The following is a 23,710-nucleotide window of genomic DNA, read 5'->3' on the forward strand; positions in this document are numbered from 1 at the left end:
AGGCATCCGATTCTGAATATAGTTGGCACAATTGATAGCCTCAGCCCAAAATGAAGAACTCATAGCACGAGACTGTATCATACAATTGGCCATCTCCCGTAATGTCCTATTTTTTCTCTCAGCAACCTCATTCTGCTGAGGTGTATGGGGAACAGAGAACTGATGCTGTAAACCATGCTCAGTGCAAAAATCTCTGAAAAACTAATTCACATATTCCCCCCCATTGTCAGTACGGATATGCCTGATGAAAAGACCAGACTGCTTCTCCACAAAGGTCTTAAAGATTCGAAATGAATCAAAGACATCAGACTTGTACTTCAAAAAATACACCCATGTGCGTCTGGAGAAGTCATCAATGAAGGTGAGCGCATATCGAGCACCTGAAAAAGATGGAGTGGAAAATGACATAAGATCACTATGTATCAACTCCAATGGTGCCTTAGCACGTGTGGATCGACCTACTGGAAAAGGATCTCTGTGATGTTTGCCAAGTGCACAACCGTGACACACACCGTTAGTACATGAGATCTGAGGTAATCCAATCACTAGCTCCTTTGTACTCATCTGCTGTAAGTATCTGTAGTTGACATGGCCAAAATGCTCATGCCAAAGTTTGCTCACTGTGTCTGCATGAGCAATGAGAGAAACACCTGTAGAATTGGAGCTCTCAAAGCCATCGAACTGATACAAGTGAGATTGAAGATCAACACTCCCTATAGCAATAACAAAATCAGGATCATGGAGGTCTCGAATAACCACATCATGTGGTGAGAACTCAACTGTCTTTCTAGAGCCTGAATGACAAATCTGAAAGATAGACAAGAGGTTCGTAGAAATGGCTAGAACCAAGAGAACATCTTGTAGTGAACCACCCTCTAAAGAGATAGTTCCTAAACCTGTGACTAAAAGCTGAGAAGAATCACCAACTGCAATCTGTGTAGTAACACTCTGAGCAAGTGAGGTAACCAAATCAGGTGAGTGTGTCATGTGATGGGAAGCTCCGGAATCAAGAATCCAAGGAGGTGGAGAAGACAATGCATGTGCAGAAAGAGCATGTCCTTTCCCTGTAGGTGGAGGTGGAGGCTTTGGAGAAGCAATACTAGACTATTGCATAGCCTCTTCTAATGCCTCAAGACATTTCCAACACCTGGAAACTGGATGTCCATCCTTGCCACAAAAACTACAAGGTTCACCTGTATACTTCTTAGTCTTGGAGGAAGACTCACCAGACTTAGAAGTATTACCCTTTTGAGAGGGTTTCCGAGCATCTGATTTGGGAGGAGGCTTGGAGGAACTCTCGCTGCCTGCTGAATCTGTCTTATGCTTCGATTTCGGCTTCGACTTTCCTGTAGATGTCTGAGCTACCAATGCCTTTGTCTTAGAACCATTCATAGTATCCAACTGTGTGAGTTTTGACTGCTCTCTAGTCAAGCGATCACAAAAGACCTGAAAAGAAGGCATAACAAATCGATTCCCCAAAGCATCTTTGGTGGAATAGAATGTGGAAGAAAATATCTGAAAATTCCCTCGAAGCTTTGAGAGAATCAAATAGATGCACTCAGTATCAGTCTTCGTCTTTCCACAACTCTGCAACAAGGATCTCTGTTGAGTAAACTTCATCAAGAAGTCATCAATAGTAGGAAAGGAATCCGGTGCAAGTGTTGTAAGCTTTGTCTCTATCTGAAGTGCTCTGAACTCATTCACTATACAAAACAAGCCTTTAAGCTTGGTCCACATAGCCAAAGGAGTATTACACCCATCCAAATGAAACTGTAAACTATCTGATACCTGTAATGCAATCAATCCGATTGCCTCATCCATTTTGTTTCGATGTTGCATGATCTCAAAAGGCCTCTGAAGAATAGGCTGAATAGCATCTAAACATGACCACAACCCTTTTGACCGGAGAAGCCGAGTCATTGAGGTCTTCCAGGTGTGATAATTATGAGGGGTCAGAAGTTCTAGAGAAGAAGAGGTCTCGGCCATTGTTTTAGAAAGGGTTTTTTTTTTTTTTTGTGTTTTCTGATATATTAAAATAATAACAGAAAATAATATAAAAACGCCCCCCACAATGCAATAAACCGAACCCCTTACTTACAAATAGATTGCGTAAATGAGATAAGAGCAAAAAAAAAAAACTTCAAATACAAATCAAAAATACCTAGTACCAAATACTGGTGAAAATATTGAGAATCTAGAAAGGGCTTGAAAAAATCTTTCCGGTGCTTTTTTCGGATCGAAAAACGGAGCTATAACGAAGAAGTTATGCCCCCCAGAAGATAGAAGTCATCAACGGACTTCAAATGCCAAAATAGATATCAATCTGGAAAAAAAAATCAAAAATTCCTTCTCCATCATCTCTATCTCGGAATTAGCTTTTCGATGCTTTTTTTGGAATTGAAAAAGACCCCTGTATGCGAGAGTTATCGCAAAAAAACTAACAGGGCCCCCATAAGCTTGAAAAATATTTATTTTTTTTTTAAATAAAAATAAAAAAGTCACCGAGCGGTGCGCTGGCTGAGCCACTGGCGGTGGTGACTGTCCGGAGCAGAGGAGGGCGGCGGAGGAGAAGCGCCACCTGATCGGAGGTGGGGCGGCGCTCTGGTTGAGCCGCCGGTGTTGGTGGCAACCGGAGCGCGAGCGGTGGCGGCCGTCGGAAGTAAAAAACCGGCACCCAAAAAAAAACTGCCGGTATCGTCGCCCTGCCGAAAAACTATTGCCCCCGCCGACAAACGGGTCCGCAGGCCGGAAAATGGCCTGCGGCCATTTTTTTATTTTTTATTTTTAAAAAATGCCTCGATCTACGTGTAGAAGGTCATACGGCCCTGCTGGGCAAAAAAATTTTGCCTCCTGGAGCAACGTTGTCCAAATTGGACAAACTTTATATGGAAACAAGGGTTTTGACACCTTCTGGATCCATCTGTGATGTCCGTTTAGCCTCAACCTGCTTAAAAAATCAGTGACCCCCCTGTTTTCTCAAAAAATACCCAAAAATTTCCAGATCTGTTTTGTCAAACCCTCATTCTACTTTTTCTCCAAATAACGAACAAGCTGCAGCAGATCTGGCTCTGATACCATGAAGGATTTGATCAATACAAAGCCACAAAGCCTTCGAATACTTGCATGCAAAAACCTATCACAGAAGAAAAAGACAAGAGAAGGCAAAGGGTTTTTGCTCTGAAAAAAGTGCTAATGTATTTTCAGCAATGAAAAAGATAATCAAATACAAAGGAGATCAATCCTTATAAAAGGATATCAAAACCCTAAAAAGGGTAACCTAAAAGGAAAAGCTATTTAATAATTAATAATTAATTATTAAATAGAGATGCAAAAGGTGCATAAAGTAAAATCTTAAGAAGGGAGTAAAGCAAATTTAATAAATGAAATTAAATCAACGCTTTACTCTAACATATGATGCTAGTTCAAGATGGAATGCTTCTCATTCACAAGGAAGATGTCAAAGCTATCCAATATCTAAATAAATACAAAGATATGGTGAATCCTATTGAACTAAATCAACTAGATAAGACAATGAAAGATCTGAATATTTCTAATAACACCCGAAACTCTGCCCCTGATAAGAATGACCATGAAGATTTCACAGGCCCTGATGATAGTGCACTAAAGGAATATGTCCTAGCAGGCTAGAATGATGAACTGTTTGCTAGAAAAAATTTGGAGTCCCTAGAAAGTAGTGATGGTTGGGGCCCTCATGAAGGATGTTAGTTACTTCTTTATCAAGTTTGATACTATCAAGTTTTGATGTACTCTGATGATTATACTACTACTCTTAACTCCCTGTACTATATATATTTCCCATTTTTTTCCATGGGATAAGTTCTTGATATGTAATAAGATGTATTCCTTTATTATATCTAGTTCCTTAAGAAACTTCTAGAATTTTGATACTTTTTTGCTAAATATATCTAGTTGAGCTGATTGTATCTAGTGATTAAACTATTCCAATATCAAAAATAAAAGGCAGTAACCAAAACATGGAACTAGAAGTCCTTCCTAAAAGGAAAGGTTTAAAACAAAAATATCATGAGCAATTACTACAGCTTATGCTATAAAATAATTCTAAAATTATAAAGATTTACATATGCATATGAGTTCTCCCTGACCAAGTATTCTTTAGATTCACTTGGAACAAAATGCAAGAAGAAAATTGGAATATTACAATGCAACAGATCAAATTTGAATATGAAAAAAATTCAATAAATTACTATGAGGACAAGTTCATGTATTCATTATAAACAAATTAGTAAACAATTAAGGTAACCTATGCAAAGGAAGAGACAAATAAACTACTTTTCCCAAATGCAAGCTGAAAGGCCTTTCTAGTAAGTGGTAACCGATCCTTGGCTTGTATGAGAAGATGTTGTATTAGCTCAGGATCCTTAACATTATTGCACCATTTTCCAAGATTAAATTCATAAAAATATATAAGACAAGGTAAGGGGCAGTCCATATAGCACCAAAACAAATACTTGGCACAAGGCTTTTATAGTAGAGTTTGTATATTTTTAAGACATTGGCAAGGATGGAATTGAGGATGGTAAATATATCATTCATTTCAAAAGGTCCATCTCTAGGCCTATGATGAGACTGCAAAACCAAGTGAAGGTTTGATTAGAATAGAGTAAGTAAACTTTTTTTTTGTCATAGTGGAATTTTAGGGTTGAAGATCATTTTTTCATCCAATTTAGCTCAAACTAAAATAGTATTAATTTCATACCTCATGGATATTATAGATAGCACCATGCCAAAAATTTTGGTGAACTCAATGAGCCCAATGCTCCATTCCAACCTATATACAAAAAAATGAACTTAGCATAAATCATGTCAAAGCCAATCACTATCGTGGGAAGAGATTTTAGGATTAATATTAGATAATATTGTTGGAAAATGGGATCATATTTGAATCAAAGGTTAAGTGGTGGAGTTCTTGTATTTGTATTCAATGAAAACTAAGGTATATAGGACTAGGAATGACAAAACTAGTCTTTGTTTGAAGCCTTGAAAGCATTTTGCCTAATTTGCCATATTTGGCCTAGTTGAGGGCTAGTGTCCCTAAAGCCTTAATTTGAACCAAGTTTGCTAAGATCCCTAGAGAGGGGGTAGGACCTTAGAGAAGTGGAGTCCACTTGGGGAGATAGAGGTCAGAATTGGGTAAAGGCTAGTAACCTTGCTTGGTATCTTGCAGTGGGTTGGGTGCTACTAGGCACTTAAGAAGATTTTGGTGGATTAAGGTTGTAGACTCTACATCATTTGAGGTGAGATATGAGCACATATTTTGGGCATCTTACAAGTTACACTTGGCATCCAAATAAAGTGGGTGAAAGAAATAGTGTGCATTATTCAAGCACATCATTCTTTTTTTTGGAAAGTTATGATTTCAAGATATGCAGATGATGAATTGATTAGGCTTTAGATCCTTCCAAATAAAAGTGGTAGAAAAGATGACTTATTGGGATGAGAAGATGAGAGGTGGATGGATCTAGGTTTTGTGATTCCTTCATATGTTAGTTTGAGCTTCACTTGGTTTCAAGAATACTATAATATTCTCCACTTAACAAGGCCAACCACGTGAAGATGGAAGCTCATCTAGTCTCACCCCCCTCCCCATAACATCCAATCTAAATTACCCATTATCATCTAATTACATACTTCATTCATTCATCCATCCATTTATGAACTATAACATTCAATCAATACAACCACATAACATTCATTAATATGATATAAAATTTATTAATACACAATACTAATCAAGACTTCATTAACACATAACAATATTTATTAACATAAAATACAAATCAATATTAATACGCATCATTCATAGATAATTACTTAAAACAAAGTTCTTTCATTATCCAACAAGGTTTATCAAAGAGCATTTTTAAAACATCATTTCTTCTTTTTATTTTTCTTAGCTCTCTTAAGAAAAATGCTTATAGGAGCATCCATTTCTTCCTCGTTATCATCCTCTTCTAGCATGTGTAATGTCAAATTATGATGGCTCCTTCTCTTTGGAGGAGCAGGAGGTTGCTGCACTAAAGGGGGCTTTGTTGCAAGAACAAGTAAACAGGATAAATTGGCATGCTCTTTTTATTTTTTTAACTATTACAAGTCTGTAATTAAGTACCAGTACAACATAACATAAATTTTTCTTACCTGACAATGCCACACCATGTACATTAACATTTTGATCTGCTACCAAGTCAACATGTTGAACACTTGGAACATGCTCCACTCCTTTACCATCATGTTCAACATGCTCTAAAATATTCAAAAAAAGGATACACATCAAATTGCAATTGAAGATGTCAAATTGTATTCATAATTGCATAATTAATTTCCAATAGCAAATTAATACCTCCACCATGATAATGCACATCATGGACTTCATCACGAGTAGGTTCTGTGATAGGATATGAAGGTTGCAATAAAATGTTATGCACATTGTTATGTAGTCAATTTACATTCAAAACTAACACCAAAAAAGAATCTTCTCAACTATTCAATTTCATTTACTTTTCATCTAACCAATTTACCTGTGAGATATCATTTGGTGCATTGGATTCTTGGGCAAGGCTTTCAGATTCTTCATGTAGGCAGCCATGACTTTATAGCCTTCCTTCAAGGCAATTTTTCTATCTTCATCTATGAGCTCCACATTGAATTCTGTGTCCTATATTTTTTGCTTAATATTGTCAATTTTCCATGTATGGTTTCATTAAAAAAAAAATTGCAACATTATATAAAAAAATTAATATGAAATTTCATTGCTCCTACTTACAAGTCGAAACTAGAGATTCTATAGCCACTAGAGCCAAGTTTGTGTTGGCCAACCTTTTGTAGTCTCGCTTTTGTAGCCATGGATGTGTCCTGAAATCTATGAACAATTTCAAACATCTTAGATTATATATTTAAAAATATCACTAATTAATGCATGATTACAATGTACTTAATACTATCATGACATACCTTTTTTTGCCATGTGCTTCTTCATTTACTCTATTTTCACATAGTCTTTTCTCCTTTGCATCTTCTATTATTTCATTCCACTCCATCAATGGAATCATAGGAGAACAGTTTTGCTTTGGGTTCTCCTTAAGACCCCTTCTACATTGATCCCTCACAGTCTTTATATGCTTTGATGCTCTTTTGAGAAGTAGGCCAGTGTCAAAAATGTTTTTTTTCGAATTTATCCTCAAAAGATGTAATCAGCTAATTTTTTAATTCCACAACTTGTAAATTCAACCTTTTAAAAAAAAATTAGATTGTTAGATCAATAACTTTAATATAGTACAATAAATGGAAGAAAAGAAAAATTATGTAGCAATGATATGAAACTATGTACCTTTTACGTATGGTGGGTCTAAATAGTCTCAATGTCATATCAAAAAGATGATCAAAGAAAGCATTATTATCTACAAAAACATAGAGGGATTATCTGTGATGTCCCCACTGTAATATATAGATTAAATAATAAATAAGTATTATATAAAGTGATATTAATAAAAATATTAAAAGTAATAAAATTTTATATGTAATATTATATAATAATATCCTTGCATTATAATAGCAATATGGAATTATGAAATTAATTAAATACTGATCTAATATAATTATAAATAAATAATTATATTATAATGACTAAAATATGACTTAATAGAAAAATGCTATTAATATAAAATATTATAATTTAATAATATAATTTATATAGTTGATATATTAATAAAATGATATATGTTACAATATAATTATTCTTAATAATTATTATTATTATATTAATATTACAATTACTAATATATTAATAATAATTAATTTTACAATATATTATTATTATAAATGTTATAAAAATTTAATATCATATATCATATGATTATAATATAATTAATATGATAAATACAATAATATAATTCATCTATATATGATAAATAATAAATTAATAATGGAATAAACAATAAAAAATTATAAATATAATTTATTATTCTATATTATAAATATAATAAGAGAATTAGTAACATATAGCATAGATTAATCAGTACAATCATACTATCTATGATTAATAATTATAATTAAAAAAAATGCTAAAGCTCCAATATTATTATAAACAACTAAATAAATGATATCATCCAGTTGCATCCTTTCATATAATCTATAATTCCATATTTATACAAAGAACAATTTCAATCGAAAGGAAGAACACACTACGAAGGGAGAATAAGAGGTATTATTATCAGATGATACTGAATAGAAGAAACAAATTAGGCAATCAGATTTGAACAAAAGAAGGGATATAGACATTGAACATTAATAGGAAAAGAATACATCTAAACATCATCAGTCACAATGATAATTCATCTATCACAAGGAGACATGCCTTACCCATGTGACAGAATCACAAAATAAAATTTGAATTGAAGAACAAGCTATGGTTGATATCATCAACATAGCCAAAAAAAACATAATAATCCAATATAGAAACAATCAAAATACTATAGAGCAAGGAAAAGGACATAAAATTCACCTTATGGAGGTACTCCTTGTATTGACCATTTCTTATACTATCTTCTTATCCAAGTTTGGATCATTCAAGTTGAGCAACAGCATTCTTAGATATCAGTCACAGATATTCAAAGATATAGATCAAAAATAGTGCCAAGGGTATTGCTACTTCAGACATTTATTGGACAAGTGATTAAGATCACATTAGCTAACTGAACTATACCTTGCATTCAATATAATGTAGATATCAAGAAGATGGTAATGTTCCTAGATTTGTAACTAATATCCATTATATACATACCTAGTGGTATCAGACTGAAGTCAATGATAAACTACACATTTCTAAGGTAATATCAGATATAGCAACCATAAATCATCAGGACATAAATCCAATAAGCAATTGGCAATTCAGTAGGATGTTTTTGCATTTATTTCTAGAGATATCAGACGTAGAAATTTATTGATATATATTTGTATCAATATACTTGATATTGCAAATACAAATAAAGGGAAAAGTTGTAAAAATAAATGACCCCCAAAAAGGGTTCATTACATTATCAGTCCAAAATGAGTAATGTAAAAGTAAATTAAAGTTACACTTTAAATAATTACAATTTTAAAGCACTTGGAAGCTTTTGTTCTTTTAACAGAAACATAGTTTTCTTGTTCAGCAACAATGTCCCTACATATGAACTAGTACTAATCACACAGACTGCTCTAGGAAATGGATCAACTTCAATAGTACTGCTCTCTATTGCTCTATCAAATGAAGGTCTATCTATTAGTGCACAAAATAGGACTGTAGTAAGATCTATCCAGCATAATTTTTATCACTAATTACATTAGCTAATGAATTAGGGAAAACATATACAAATCATACTATTCTTTTACTACCATTCCTCATGACGAGTTTGAAGATTTAAAATATTTTACTTCATTGACATCCAATGACCCTTAAAGTGGAATTGAATGACATGGTTTTGTAGCTAAAATGACATCTTAAAAGATAAAATGCATGGTTTTTTAGCTAAAATAGCATGTGAAAAAAAAATTCTAACTAAAATTTTCCCCATAATGAATCAATAAAAATCATCGAATGTTTATCTACTCTCTATCAGGATCACATATTTATCTATGGAGAGAACTACAAAAATATGTCCCAAAGGTGATACAATGCAGTTCTAAGATGCATTAGTGTAGTCTGGTAAAATTAATGAACCTTTTGGTTAAGACTGCCTAACTATGTTATCCTGGAAACACATTTAATCCTTCCAAGAAAACACATACACAAAAATTGATGCAAAAGGATCAAAATATGAAGTTTATTAACTATAAATGAAACATCATGACAATTAAAGCACACACCAAATGAAATGAAAGACAAAGAGACACCACTAGTCATACTTTATTCATTGGTAAATGCCTACATAAAAACATATGAAAGTACTGCCACCAATCACAGTATTGAAATTATTGCCATATGAATTATTTTACTTCAAACTAGAGTGTAGATCTATCAAATAGGACCTTAAAATAAAAATCTCAAAAACTAAATACTAGAATACATCTCTTCCCACACATATGCATTTTAGAGTTTCCAAAGCTTGTAAGCCAACATATATGCCTAAATGATTACAAGAGTTTTTCTAGTCATCTTGTATCCAAATAATGACAATTTGGATGAAGCATAAATGAGCATAGGGACACATGGTGGCTTCTTTCCCAATAAGAGTGATGCAGAAGCATCTAGAAGTATAAGGGAAATCTTGTGTCACCCAAAAAAATGTACTTAGATTTAGTTTTTGTTTCATGTGTTTTCATTTCTGGATACCCATTTGGGTCAAATCAAGGTTCCAACTCTCACAGTTCCACTATCAGTGTTCTGGGTTAAAGTTTTTAATCACCTTGGGATATGTGTAAATGCCAAAAAAATAGGATTATGTAATTGAGCCATCATTTTGGTGAACTAGAAGGTGTAAATTGGTCGGATGATTGTAATTGTAATTTAGAATATTCCAAAAAAAGAATCAGTTCAAAAGGCTACACGGTTTGAAAGTTATCGCAATTTTTTGATTTTTAGAGACTTCCTAAGAATGCTTCAAAGTTAGGTTTAGGACATTAAATGATCTTGAACAGGCCAAAAAATGGGGGCTATAGAGTGCTTTGAGAGCTTTTCAAAAATGTAAATGATTCGTCAATCGGAGCTACAGTTCAAAAGTTATGCCTTCTGAAATTTCAGCTACCATTTCTAGATTCTTCTAATTTTGTGCCAACTTCTAATGTGACTTTTGGAGCCTTCTATTTGGGTGGTGGGTGCCAACTAGCACTTTCTATAATGTATTTCTAATCCTTAACCCTTTGGGGTCTATTTAAGAACATTTCTGGTATTGTAAAAGGCAGTTCGGAGTGGAGTTTGAGAGGAGGTAATAAAAAGAGAAATGATCTCTAGATCTATACTATTGTAAGCCCTTAGGGCATGTTTTGAAGCCTATTTTCTCTGTAGTGAATGTATTAGCATATTTACATAGTTAATAAATTTCTCCCCTTTCCTATTGTGTCCATTCTGTTATTTGGCTTGACCCCATCAAAGAGTTACAAAAATCTAAAACCCACCACACTCTTTGGCATGATTTATGATCGATGAAAATGAAAACTTCACCCAAAATTGTACAAAAGCTGTAGAGATGTATTAATATAAACACTATAGGCATCATACACAATTTTATCAAAACTACAATCTCTCCTAACAAACAAATAAGCAAAAACCAAGATCCAAAAATAAACAAGTTGATAATTAGCTTCAAGAATGAAGATGAATCACTTAATAGAGCCTTTCTTAAGCAATTGGAGCTGCTAAAATGTCCTGCCCTAAATAAATGGTAAACACAAAATAAATTCACAGTAACTAGTTTTATTTAAAAACTACTGCTAGTTAAACCACAGTTGATGATTGAACAAAAAAGTCAAATTGGTCAGAAAGAACATTCATAATATATATTAGAGATGACTTGAAAAAATACCAAAAACAATTCATCAAGCCATTGAGAGCTATCATATCAATAAAAGAAAAAGATGAAGATAAACTCATAAAAAATCAAAAACTCTGGTTCAATGACTTCCCTTCCATAGAGAAGAAATAGAACAATAAAGATAGTTATCTCATACTAACAATTGCTTTACAAGATAAAAACAATTACTAAAATAAACTATTGAGTCATCAGCGAAAGTGCTCATATTAACACCAAAACAAATACATTATACCTATTGCTTACATATGCAATACCAAAGATCACATATCATAAGTATAAGCTCAAGATAGAGATAAACAAATAGAATAATAACATCTTGAAGATTAAAAGGTCAATTAGGGCATTCTTTTGTAGCCTTTAAAGCAAACATAAGTACTTACATTTGGTCACATGTACCAGAGTACTAATCACCAAATTTTGTACTCTAGTACATATGATAGGTATATGAGTGCAAAATCCACCCAACAAAAAAAAAGGCATGATTAGTACATTACAAAATATTGCAAAACAAGGTTTTACCAGTTCTAGTGGGCATAGATGAGGATGTTTGCATGGTCCTTGTTGCTGACAATGCACAAGGCAATACTGGACCACCGACCAAAGGAGGCATCTGCACTTCATCATGAGCTAAAGAATACAATATTTTTAGTAAAGACATTTCCAATGGATAAAGATCAAATGGGATATTAGCTAGAAGCATCCACAAAAACAAGGTAAGTGTTATAATGTTGATGAAAACAAAGAAAGAAAGTGTTACTTACATGAAGGTTGTGAGCTAAAACCCTCACCATGTTCACCATGTGATGTCACAACTATCACATATTTCTATACAAAGACACATAAAATTAGAGATCATGATCCATAAGATACTATAAAATATTAACATCTATTGAACTTCTATTATTGCTTTAGTCTAATTACTGGTTACCTTCAAATATTGGACCCTACGGTCCAATTCTTTTCTCAGTACCTCTTTCTCCTTGCTGGTGTCACCCTTGATGATAATGTTAACAATTTCATCAGTGTATGTTTGTTTGAATTGTTGGCCCATGAACATAGGGTCAGCACTAAGGGTGATGTCATGTAGAAATGATGCTCATATTTCAGATCGCATTTGATCAGCTATCATTCTAACTTTTTCCTATTATTTGTGACATCAAATATCAATAAAATTTCATCAAAATAACTCCAAATCCATAAAGAAAAGAACATAATAATACAAAAAAAAAATTCTAAATTAACATTAAAAATTACAATAATTAATGTTTACCTCTGCTGAAGGTGTGTGACATGGTGCATCCATGTTGCCTTGTGAAAAAAATTGGTTACAAGTCTTAGAAATCAGCAGCGAAATTAAAGTAATAGACTTACCAAAAAAAAAGTAATAATAAAGTAGATTGTATATGTAACTCATTTGTCTTAAGTTAACCAAAAATATGGTTTAACTAATGTGTATATCTAAAAAATATTTGACATATTTTACTTAATGTTTATATCTACACATATGGTTTGGAAAGAAAAATTTGGTCATACATGACCCCATCATAGTTGACATTGATCTTACCTAGACATTTCATTGATCATCATGATCTTTATCCATGACATCATCATCATCATCATCATCACCATCATCATACTTGTCACTTTCATCATCGTCGTTACCACCACCATATTCATCGCCATCATCATCATCTTCATCACCATCATCATCATAACCATCATTTCCATGATCATCACCATGATCATGATTGTCATTAGAATAATCATCATCATTATCGCCATTATCATCAGCATGAACAAAATCATCACCATCTTCTTCTTCTTCATCACTAGATAATTGTTGTTCCTGATAATCATTTACTTCATCTTGTGCTTCTTTAATATCTTCTACTTCCATCACATTATAATTTACCAGCCTTCATCTTGGGTCATGTCTAACAACAAATGACCAACCTAGTTTGTGTGGAACACCAAAGTAAAATACAACTCATCTCCAACTGGCTCAAATAACCTTGTATTAATCATAGTAAATCCACTATAATGTTCAATAATATTCCAATTAGGATCATTTCAATTCATCCATAGGCTAAACCATTTGATGACAAATAGAACTATTTTGAATGAATTAAAGTTGCACTCAAGTATATCATCCAAAATGTCATAGTATCAATTTTCAGATTGTTGAGGATGTATGTCAATTCTAGACAAAATATTGGTGACCGTGAAGACAACACTTATCCCAAAATCACACATTTTCTTCTTTTCATCTGACTTTTTTGTGCAAAATTTATAGCCATGGTAGTAAATAACTTTGTGGTGTTTGACCTACAATTATTCAAACATGTCATGATTATTTGCATTGATCTGTGAGTTGATATTAAATGTATGTCTTATGATTATTAATCTTATGCATACCTTTGTATCTCTTAAGCAATATACTAGATCAAGTACCATTGGCATAACATTGAGATCTCCATTACGATGAGCTTCTTTAACCAATGATGCAACACCATCCCATGTTAACGAGTGACCATTTTCTTGAGACTGTTCAATCCATAATGTCATCCAATCAAGATTATTTGTAATATACAAATGTAGTGCATCCCACTCACAACCAACTATAAAGAAGACAATTACACCAGTTAAAAACAACTTATAGATATTGATGATGGATAATAATGATTGAACTACAAAAAAATTAACTTATAATTACCTCTCACTCTCCTCAATCTATCTTTCCCCGATAGGTACTCCCCTTCAAATTTTTTATTATAGTTGGGATCCCAAATGCTATCTACATGGATATTTGTTGCAAACTTTGGAAGATATTCATTAATGTACACCATGGTCTAGTATACCATATATTCCTCTACCATAGAACCCTCAGGACATGCTTTTTATCGAACCAAGCCCTTCAAAATTTTCAAGTGTCTCTCAACCATCCACATTGACCTAGTTTGTATAGGTCCACATAATTCAATCTCCTCAACTTGATGTATGAGGTAGTGTTCTTGAGCATTGAAAAAGGTTGGAGGTAAACACTTTTGAATTTCACACATAAGCTGTGGAATTTTTCTCTTCCAATATTTTATTATTTTTTTAGCAATTTCTTTAGATGATAACCACCTAAAAGAGATTCAACACACAAAAAAACATAAACAAGATTTTAAATAAAATTATACAATAGATTTCAGATAAAAAGCTACAAATCTAAGGAAAAACACTTCTAACCTCATGTATTTTCCAAGATTATATATAACTTATTTAATATTGTTATCAAACTAGTGTGGAGGGGATAGAGATAGGATGTATTGAAATCATTAAAAAATAATCAAATTAATATATTATTAAATAATGCAATAGGTAGTACATTCAATTTTACAAATATATTGTAAATAGAGAACATGACTTACCTTGACGAAGGTATGCCAATCATGTGTTTTCAACTCTAGCCCAAAATCACCTTTTTTGATAGAAGAGTGCTTATATTTGCAACAAATTCTATTGGAAATTTTTCTTTATTTATGACTTCTTTTAGCATCACTTTTTTGCTTCGTTAATAACCAAGGAAGGGTACTTGTATTTATGCGGTCTCCATTACTATTTGATTCAATGAAATCTTTTAGTGCATGATTGGGTTCATGAATGTCAGTACAAATTTTGGAAATTTGTTCTCTATCACACCTTCCATCTAATATTTTCCATAGTTTTTCTATTACATTCTTTCCAATATGCATAGCATCAAACAAATGCACGATTTAGAGATCCTTGTAGTACGATAACCTACTAAATTGAGTAGGATAACTTTTTATTCCTCTAGGAAGCGGGTCATTGATGCCTTCACAACCTTCATGAGCCTCAATTACAGCATTAGTAAATATAAGACAATATCAAAATACAAATTTTAAACTTTGGATGACAAATTGGACATTACCTCAATAATTTAGTCGATCATATTCCAACTTCCATAGATGAGGTGTCATTCTTTATGGCCTTGATGATGTCTCTCCTTTCCCATTGAAAAGATGTTTTTTGGGAATTTTATACCTATGATTATTGTGGAGAACATGCCTAGACTCAATGAACACTTATTTTCCTAAACTTCATGAATGATGAGATTTCATCTTCGGACCAAAAACTGGACATGGAAATTTTTCCTTTGTCTAAAGAGCTAAAAAATTAGTACAATTATCATGCACAACTTAAGCATATTATAGTAATGTGTAAGCACTATAAGAGACCAAAAATATATGATCTTAACAATATAACATACCGCAAAAATGAGTTAGCCCAAGGGCATCATTTATTTTCCATACAAGCATTCCATGGAATTGAAATTGTCGATGTCTTATCGATCTAGAGATGTCATACATAGTGATGCTAGTCCATAATTTCAACAACTCATCAACTAGGGGCTCAATATACACATTCATATCTTTAACTTGGTACTTACCTAGTAATTGAATGAACATAAATATTACATAATTATCATGACCATTTTCATGGACTATTTATAAATTAATTTAGATAACTATAAAATGAAAAAATACCTAGCACAATCATTGACAACATTATATGCTCCCACTTTATGGACATCCAAGGAGGAATATTATTGTTAATAACAAAATTATGCCATACTAAGTAAATAGATCTCATATCTCCATATGGATTGACACCATCCACTACCAATGAAAGCTTCAAATTATGAGTTTCTTCTTTAAAGTGTGACCATGTTTCTTCTATCTCTTTAAATACATAATCATTAGTAGGAATTCGCATAATGTCATCTTGACTTCTATTTCTTGCATGGTAATCCATAAATTGTGCCAAGCTAGCACACCTAAATAATTGTTGAAGATGTGGAATAATGGGAATGTACTGAACAACCTTGTGAGGCACCTTTTTTTATATTTGATCTGACTAATATCTACTAATATGAAACTTGGGGCATTCTATTGAAAATTCATGTTGTTTATGATATAGAATGTGATCATTGGGATATGCATGTATTCTGATACTTCATTCCAATTTGATTCATAATGGTAGATAATTCTCGGTAAGAACCAAAAAAAATGTTTGATGGTGGTAGAAAAAACTCACCTATTAACCTACAACAAAAAATATGCATTGTTAATATAATGAATAGTAATTGTATGCTAACATTCAAGATGAAAAAAATGGCATACCTTAGCATACGTGACATTGCTACATTGGATATACCATTCATAACCTTTAAGTTTACCAACAACACTATAGCCAAGAGTAGAGTTGTTTGGGAGCCTTCGTATAAGGGCTCATGTGCCTTCTCAAGTAAAGGTATATCAAGACCATCTTCATCATCATTATCAAATTCACTAGTACCATCATTGTGAGCCTCTTCATCATCTACCCCAATACCATCTCCTTCAATCATATCCTCTAGGAAATTATCATCTTCTTCCATTGGAGTGTTATCCTCAACTTGGATATTCACACCTCCATGTTCCTCTAGTAGGAAATCCACATTTAGCAATGGACAAAAATCATGGCCCCCTTTAATGTGACTATGTTGCCTATAATGACTCTAGGTTGTTGTGATTAAAATTATTTGATTCTTTAAGCCCATACACTTTTTGCAAGGACAATAACATTTATCATGTTTTATTTGGAACTGAGACCATAATGCAGCCATTGTCTCATTATTTTGTTCTAGGTTCATATTGTCAGGCATGGTCTTTCTTCACAGGAAAATATATTTGCAAATAAATTGGACATATTGTAGTTAATGTTTATATCTGCACATATGGAAATTTTTTATTAATTTTTTCAAATGCAACTAAAATTATCCTATAATTTCTAGAAGGCCTAGATGTTTGCAAAATGTGGAGTTATAGACAAAGTATCTTAATTATTTGCAAAATGCCCCAAAGAGATGTCACTAGGTAAAAGTTACTTAGGTCCTATTAGTAGCATGCCTTGACTAATCCTAATAGAAATGACTAATGTGATTAATGCATCAACTAATGAAGATGACTAAAAGATCACAACATATTGATGTATAGCAATGTTTTTCTTGAGGAAATATATGTTCTTCAGTAAGATATAAAAAGAAATATGAATTAGATGTGGTATATGTGTGTTCTAGGCATATGGACATTACCTTTTGAAAATTGTTCAATAGGGGCATCATATTTTCATCAATTTATTAAGAGGTTTGTATAGTTTGAGACTGGAGTAAGAGATAATTATCATTTTTGCTGAAGATTATTATCCTAAGGACTGTATACTAAGTGTGATCAGACATTTTGTTGTCTATGGTTTTACCAATCTTGGGAGGCTAGCTAGGAATAGGAACTATTTTAGGAACATTTTGTGCACAGGTTTTTGGAATGAGACAATTCAATATGCTTGGCATTTACATACAACAATCTATTGTGATATAGTGTCATATTTTAGATCATATAGTGTCATATAAAACATTACCATTGTATAATCAAACCTAGAAAAAATAATTCATTGATATGAATTGTGGAAATCTAATATCGCTAAATGAGAAATCTATTTAAAAATAGAATGCCAATGTGAAAGAAATCCTAGAGAATATATATTTGTTAATGCTAACAATTAGCTATAAGCATGAGTTTTTCAATTGAAACTAAACTATAAGCATGATACTCCAAAAAAAATGTGTGATTGTGTGATGAAACAATATGTGCAATTATAATTGAAGTGTCATCTAATGGTTCTATCTTGCAATTGTAAACATGAGTCACCAAAATATTTTGGCCGTGAGATCCTCAAACATAAATTATATCATGGAAATGGTTCTATCTTGCAACCATAAACATATCAAGAGTGTCACCTAATAGCTCTATCTCACAACTAGACACATGATACTCCAAAATCTTTTGGGAGTTTAAATGCATGCATTCTATCTTATAAAAATCTTAGCTGGTATGACAAGGGCCATGATCTAACTAATCTATGTGAACCCTTTAGTAGTTTCCTTTTCAAATAGCCATGAGACTTAAAGGCATGAATCTTCATAGCACATGGATCCTATTGTTCGCTACTAGTTAGAACACTTATTTCATTGGTTTTCATCAAATGATTTGGTTGCAAGGAAGATGTACAATCCTGCAATTCATATAATCAAGATAGGCCATGGTGTGCATTAAATCTTACTATACATATTGTAATACTTGTTTTAAGGCCCTTTAGCTTAGGAACCACACTCCTCCTTGATGGATTTTCTAAGAAAGATAAGAAAAACTTACAAAAGATTTTTTGAAGAAATGTACCATCAAATAGCAAGACACATGAACTTTGAGAAACAAAAATTTGTATAAAATAGCTAGTAGAAAACTAAAATTTATATCAATACCATGCTATTTTGAGAAACAAAGGTAGAAGATGCTATGTATATACAATTTTCTACTACAATAAATGTAGAGAGGAGGTGACAAAGGAATTCCCAGACCTAGAATTTGTGATCCCTGATATTGTTGCAGTAAACATTCTCACATTCCCAGAATTCAAAAACTGATAGGAAAATGTCAAAATTTGCTCTAATGTCCTTATTCTCAATGGCCATGCTGTAGAAGCTCTAAACTATCACTTTGCATACAGAGTAAAAGATAAGTTCTTCCAGACCACAAATGTTGGTTTGATATATGATTTGAACAAAGACTATATAAGAAATGTGTTAAGAAAGAGACTACAAAACTAAACAAGTAGAATCCAATGAGTAAATATAGGTTTGGAAAATAGAAAACATTGAACTTACAATTGGATCAACATGACTATGTACACAAGTCCAACCCCTCACCTATCCTATAGTTTAACAAATCTCCAAAAAATGAAGAGACAAGTAAATTGATTCACAGAGCTTACACATCCACCTAAAAGGATATTTTTATTGGCAAAGTTGTTCACAATCCAGAAAATCACATCCAAATCTTAATTGTGGATAGAAAGGAATGTTTGCAAGCAGTTTCCTATTCTAATCCCTAGATTCTTGGCTCAAAACACACAATAATAGACATGTGGAACATGGACAGAAAAAATAATATAGGTCACAACTAGAAAAGAATTTAGATATGGTAAAGTTGATACTAAATTCAACCAAACAAAAGATAACGTGGAATCATAATGCACGATATGCAAAAAGGGAGATTGGAAAACTTGGAAGACAATGACTAGAAAGGAAATTCAAGACTAGTGAATAGCAAAATCAAATTTCTTATAATAGTCATGAGTGGCACTACAAGACTAACTAGCAAAATTTGTTTGCAATTGGCTATTACTTCCATTTCTATTTCATGAAGGTAAATGTTTATAGCTCTTACATTTTTTGATCTAGTATGGTCTGCACAGGTCTGAAGCTATGGGGTTCTCAACCAACACAATAGTTCACATTAAGGATTCCACTTTCCATCTTCACAAGGTACACGAATTGATCTTGGCACCCTTATATTTTTCATATTATATGTTAGTTATGAATGCATTTCAACTTTTGTACATGTCTGCATGCATTTACCTTTGGTGTCCATGAGTGGATACTTGAATTAGAAGTTGAAGGAAGCCAATAAAATACATTTGAATTCTTGTCTAAGTGAGGCAGAGACTTTTGAGCTCATAGTAGCCCATTGCTATGGTTGTATAATACACATGGAACCATCCACCATCTTAGCAATCAAGTGTGCATCAGATTTTTTTGAAATGACGTGGGACTACTCCAAAGGAAATCTTTGCAAACAAAGTAACCAATATTTCAAAGATAAAATACTAAAGAATTGGGACCATGCCATTGAATCCCTTTGAAACTATGAGGAGCTTAATCCCATAGCCCAAGGGCTCGAGATAGTTAGCACTTTTATTAAAGCAATATCACTCTTAACCTACTCTGCAATTAAAAAATGAGCTCCTATACTATTTCCATTAGCACCCATGGAGATCACATTTGGGGGTGGCTACATGGAGAATCTGATCAATGACCTAATAGCCCTTTCTTTGGACTATTTTAGGTAGATAATAGAGTCAATCAGAAGGAAACGAATTAATGATAAATTTATTTGTAGAGCACTATTTTTGTACACCGACAAGTGGGTGCTCTTGTTGTTTTAAGAAAGCTATGTGGGCTCTTGTTATTCAAGGAAGCTTTATGGGAAATAAGTCCTTCACAGATTACATTTCAACATTTGTTCTTTGAAATGAGAGAAAATTTGTTTAAAATAATTCAATGGAGAATTATAACTCTAACAAATACACGTAAAATGAAATTTGAATAGAGCTTTATAGTCCTTTGATGATTTGAACTGATTTACATCTAGATTCATTTTCCTAGTTTCTAATCAATCCTTTATCATTATAGATGTATATTTGATAGGGTGGACTTTCAAGATTTAAACATGATAAAGGACAAAAGAAGTGAGATGAAAGAGGAGGTAGAATGTGTGATTAAGCTGCTCCCTATGGACAAAGATATCATACCTATTACCTTCCTATTTGGGCTCCTTCATTGTTCCCTTACATGGAGTGCAGATAGAGAGTGCACTTTTAAGCTTGAAAACAAAATTTCAAGCTAGTTAGATTAGGCTATGACAAAATTATTATTGCCATTGAAGAATCATGATGATGCAATTAATAATTTGGGTATTTTGGAGGTAGAGAGCATGCAACATATAGTTTTCATGTTCATGTCTCAACAAAGCGATGTGGGGGAAGAGTCTGATTACACCTTTTTCAGTGAAGGGAATACCAATTCTCATATATCCACTAGCAACAATCCATTTTTACGTAATGTGGCCAAAGTGTGGAATGCGTATCTCATAGAAATTGCTACCTATTCCAATGTTTCACTTTCCATTTTCCTAGATTTGGTTGAAACTATGTCGTCCTCTTGTAGGCATGTCCATGATCAGCTCTACAAAGCTATTGACTTATAACTCAAGGTAAGGTTTACTAAAATTTCTTTAATTTGATATTTTAGTTTTACCTAATGTTATTTGATGAAGCTAGATAATGATTAACCATTGTAGCTAGTCATGGTCTCTATGTAATTCCTGACTATAATTAACATGAAATGATGTTGTGTGAATGCTAGTGCACTAGAAACCAAAGAATTCCATATATTGTAACATCCTACTAGGGAACATAGTTGTAGTTTTTCCATCTGTTCTTATCATATGGAGATTTATTGCTATATTTAGTGGATTTAATCTTGTATTTGTACATTGGGTTCCCTAGTAGGCCATTTCAAGTATACTCCAAACATAGAAATATATATATATATATATATATATATATATATATATATATATATATATATATATATATAGTAATCTCATTTAAAACTATATTTTGGCCATTGTCCATTATCCTTGCTGCATATTGATGTTCCATGCTCCATAGTTTGATTTCTACTCATAATAGGGAGCTTCTGGATCATAGCCTCCAACATATTTTCTAACATGAGGAAAATTTGTTATCTTGAAATCTAATTTCCAGTACCTTGTGAATGATATATCAATTCACCATACTCTTTATTTTTATTTTTATGACTTTTACTCTGTCTCACCTATTTGTTGGTTTTACTCCTAGCTTTATATAGCTCTATAATAGATGGATTTGTTCTATGGGAAGATAATATGGAAGGTGTCACTTGTATCAAATGTCTTGATTTTGAAAAGAAATCAAACCCATAGAGAAGCAAATCCATAACTGGAGAAAGAAATCCATAACTAGAGTATCGTCTTATTTTAGAGAATATGATGGACTATTAAAGATAATGTCACTATTCATGTAAACTAGTCACATTAAATATAAGAATATCCAAGGAAATTTATAAATTATGATCATCTAATAAACAGGTAGGTTAAAAGTAAAACTATTGCAGTGCATATCATCCAATTTAGTATTTGAAAAAGAAAATTGTAACTGTTAGGACATTCGTCATTGATGGCACTACCCAAATGTTTGATAATCATATGAAAAGCCTCTTTGCAAATGCATTGCAGTGAAAGAGAAAATCATAAAATATTTTTTTTTCTAAAGCAATAGAATAATGTGCTTGATTACAAAGGTGATTGAACTTGATGAATGCTTGTTGATTTACCATAATGTTGTTTCAAGTACAATCTTTGAGATTCATATGTTGTCTCAAGAAATTATGAATAGATAGGAGTCATCTACATTTAGGTCAACAAAGAAGAGTTTTTAACATGCTTGCATATTTTAAGATTTTACTTATATTTATATGAATGATTTGCATGTAGTTCTTGAAAGAATGTTCTATGTGTATGAACTAGTGATTTCAATATATTGCCTTTGATGATGGAAACTATATGTTGCATGTAGTACTTGTGTTACTTGGCTTGGATATCCTCTATGGAGCAACCCACTAGAAACTATAGGATTTACAAAAAAAATTGAAGCAATAGAAACAAAATCTAATGCATTTATGTTCCTCCCTTGTAATATCTAAGTTGATATATATATTATATATATACCACTAAAGATAATTCTCTTCTTAATCTATCCATAGAGAAAAAATATGAGTAATATATCTGGGTTTGATTCCTTTATGCAGATGCATTCACAGATACCAAAGACTGAGAGGACAAACATATGCAAAATGCTTAACTACCAAAGGTTGTTGGAATAAGTTTTCTTTAACCCATAAGCAAATGAGTGGTCATGACCTGTTCCTAAAATACATGTAACCTCATAAAATTCCATAGAACTACGTAACATCATAAAATTCCACATAGTCCAGTAACATCATAAATCTTACAAGGCCTTCTAATAGAATGTGAGCTTCCTTCTCAAAGTTATTATTATGAGATTAAACAAAATTTATACTCATAAACTCATAAATTTAGAAACTAATATTTCAAATGTAATATAATTACGTTGTGGGATGTGTGTGCACCTATGCAATAATTTGAAACTATTGACAATCAAGAAAATGACAACAAACAAAATGAGCATAAAAATAACTCTCCTACTACTCACACCTTTTTACTAGCTTCCTCCTAGCCTCCTTATTTTCTATTTTGGTAGTTCCTTAGCTTCCCCCTTGCAATCACCATTTAAACATGTTGAGATCATTCAGATAAATATTAAAAAGAGTAGAAATTATTTAAATTTCAAATTTTACAAGGAAACTCACATTTATTACAATT

General features: G+C 32.5%; 1 pseudogene; it reads left to right on the forward strand.

Annotated features, from left to right (window-relative positions):
* The first annotated feature begins 237 nt into the window (after window positions 1-237).
* LOC149536664 (BTB/POZ domain-containing protein At5g48800-like) lies at window positions 238-23,208 on the forward strand (annotated as a pseudogene).
* The last annotated feature ends 502 nt before the right edge of the window (window positions 23,209-23,710 follow it).

Source organism: Cupressus sempervirens, chromosome 10 (genome assembly GCF_028749045.1).
Source record: "Cupressus sempervirens isolate cs-2001-9-10 chromosome 10, ASM2874904v1, whole genome shotgun sequence".
Taxonomy (NCBI): Eukaryota; Viridiplantae; Streptophyta; class Pinopsida; order Cupressales; family Cupressaceae; genus Cupressus; species Cupressus sempervirens.